We start from the raw sequence: 2,947 nt of genomic DNA, 5'->3' as shown, positions 1-2,947 counted from the left end.
CCAGCGTATGTGTGTGTGTCCAGTGTGTGTGTCCAGCGTGTGTGTGTGTTTGTGTGTGTCCAGTGTGTGTGTGTCCAGTGTGTATGTGTGTGGGTCCAGTGTGAGTGTGTGTGTGTGTGTCCAGCGTATGTGTGTGTGTCCATTGTGTGTGTGTGTTTGTGTGTGTCCAGTGTGTGTGTGTGTGTGTGTGTGTGTCCAGTGTGTGTGTTTGTGTGTGTGTGTGTGTGTGTCCAGTGTGTGTGAGTGTGTGTGTGTGTGTTTGTGTGTGTGTGTCCTGTGTGTGTTTGTGTCAGATGTGTGTGTGTCCAGTGTGTGTTTGTCCAGTGTGTATGTGTGTGGGTCCAGTGTGAGTGTGTGTGTGTGTGTGTCCAGCGTATGTGTGTGTGTCCAGCGTGTGTGTGTGTTTGTGTGTGTCCAGTGTGTGTGTGTCCAGTGTGTATGTGTGTGGGTCCAGTGTGAGTGTGTGTGTGTGTGTGTCCAGCGTATGTGTGTGTGTCCAGTGTGTGTGTGTGTTTGTGTGTGTCCAGTGTGTGTGTGTGTGTGTGTGTGTGTGTGTCCAGTGTGTGTGAGTGTGTGTGTAAGTGTGTATGTGTGTGTGTCCAGTGTCTGTGTTTGTGTTCCAGTGTGTGTGTGTGTCCAGTGTGTGTGTGTCCAGTGTTTGTGTGTGTGTGTCCAGTGTGTGTGAGTGTGTGTGTAAGTGTGTATGTGTGTGTGTCCAGTGTCTGTGTGTGTGTAAGTGTGTATGTGTGTGTGTCCAGTGTGTGTAAGTGTGTGTGTCCAGTGTGTGTGTGTGTGTGTCCAGTGTGTGTGAGTGTGTGTGTGTGTGTGTGTGTGTGTGTGTGTGTGTGTGTGTGTGTGTGTGTGTGTGTGTGTGTGTGTGTGTGTCCTGTGTGTGTGTGTGTCAGGTGTGTGTGTCCAGTGTGTGTTTTTCCAGTGTGTATGTGTGTGGGTCCAGTGTGAGTGTGTGTGTGTGTGTCCAGCGTATGTGTGTGTGTCCAGTGTGTGTGTCCAGCGTGTGTGTGTGTTTGTGTGTGTCCAGTGTGTGTGTGTCCAGTGTGTATGTGTGTGGGTCCAGTGTGAGTGTGTGTGTATGTGTGTCCAGCATATGTGTGTGTGTCCAGTGTGTGTGTGTGTTTGTGTGTGTCCAGTGTGTGTGTGTGTGTGTGTGTGTATGTGTGTCCAGTGTGTGTGTGTGTGTGTGTGTGTCCAGTGTGTGTGAGTGTGTGTGTGTGTGTGTGTTTGTGTGTGTGTGTCCTGTGTGTGTGTGTGTCAGGTGTGTGTGTCCAGTGTGTATGTGTGTGTTTGTCCAGTGTGTGTGAGTGTGTGTGTAAGTGTGCATGTGTGTGTGTCCAGTGTCTGTGTGTGTGTAAGTGTGTATGTGTGTGTGTCCAGTGTGTGTAAGTGTGTGTGTCCAGTGTGTGTGTGTGTGTCCAGTGTGTGTGAGTGTGTGTGTGTGTGTGTGTGTGTGTGTGTGTGTGTGTGTGTGTGTGTGTGTGTGTCCTGTGTGAGTGTGTGTGTGTGTGTCCAGCGTATGTGTGTGTGTCCAGTGTGTGTGTGTGTTTGTGTGTGTCCAGTGTGTGTGTGTGTGTGTGTGTGTCCAGTGTGTGTGTGTGTGTGTGTGTGTGTGTGTGTGTGTGTGTCCTGTGTGTGTGTGTGTCAGATGTGTGTGTGTCCAGTGTGTGTTTGTCCAGGGTGTATGTGTGTGGGTCCAGTGTGAGTGTGTGTGTGTGTGTCCAGCGTATGTGTGTGTGTCCAGTGTGTGTGTCCAGCGTGTGTGTGTGTTTGTGTGTGTCCAGTGTGTGTGTGTCCAGTGTGTATGTGTGTGGGTCCAGTGTGAGTGTGTGTGTGTGTGTGTCCAGCGTATGTGTGTGTGTCTAGTGTGTGTGTGTGTTTGTGCGTGTCCAGTGTGTGTGTGTGTGTGTGTGTGTGTCCAGTGTGTGTGTAAGTGTGTGTGTGTGTGTGTGTGTCCAGTGTGTGTGTGTCCTGTGTGTGTGTGTGTCCAGTGTGTGTGAGTGTGTGTGTCCAGTGTGTGTGTGTGTCCTGTGTGTGTGTGTGTGTCAGGTGTGTGTGTGTGTGTCCAGTGTGTGTGTGTCCTGTGTGTGTTTCCTGTGTGTGTGTGTGTTTCCTGTGTGTGTGTGTGTGTGTCCAGTGTGTGTGAGTGTGTGTGTCCAGTGTGTGTGTGTGTCCTTTGGGTGTGTGTGTGTGTGTGTGTGTGTGTGTGTGTGTGTGTGTGTGTGTGTGTGTGTGTGTGTGTGTTTGTCCAGTGTGTGTGTGTGTGTGTCCAGTGTGTGTGTGTCCTCTGTGTGTGTGTGTGTGTCCAGTGTGTGTGTGTCCAGTGTGTGTGTGTTCAGTGTGTGTGTGTTTGTCCAGTGTGTGTGTGTGTGTGTGTCCAGTGTGTGTGTCCAGTGTGTGTGTGTCCTCTGTGTGTGTGTGTGTGTCCAGTGTGTGTGTGTCCAGTGTGTGTGTGTTCAGTGTGTGTGTGTGTCCAGTGTCCAGTGTGTGGGTGTGTTTGTCCAGTGTGTGTCCAGTGTGTGTGTGATCAATGTATGTGTGTGTGTGTGTGTTTGACCATTGTGTGTTTGCCGGTGTGTGTGTGTTCAGTGTGTTTGTTCAGTGTGTGTGTGTGTGTCCAGTGTGTGTATGTGTCCAGTGTGTGTGTGTGTGTGTCCAGTGTGTGTGATCAATGTATGTGTGTCCTGTGCGTGTGTGTGTGTGTGTGTGTGTGTCCAGTGTGTGTTTGTCCGGTGTGTGTGTGTTCAGTCTGCGTGTGTGTGTGTGTGTACAGTGTGTGTGTATCAAGTGTGTTTGTGTGTCCAGTGTGTGTCAGTGTGTGTGTCCAGTGTGTGTGTGTGTTCAGTATGTGTGTGTGTGTGTGTCCAGTGTGTGTGTGTGTGTCCAGTGTGTGTGAGTGTGTGTCCTGTGGGTGTGTGTGTGTGTGTCCAGTTTG

The sequence above is a fragment of the Coregonus lavaretus genome (genome assembly GCF_964263955.1).
Source record: "Coregonus lavaretus genome assembly, contig: HAP1_SCAFFOLD_434, whole genome shotgun sequence".
Taxonomy (NCBI): domain Eukaryota; kingdom Metazoa; phylum Chordata; class Actinopteri; order Salmoniformes; family Salmonidae; genus Coregonus; species Coregonus lavaretus.
This window is presented reverse-complemented; position numbering follows the sequence as displayed.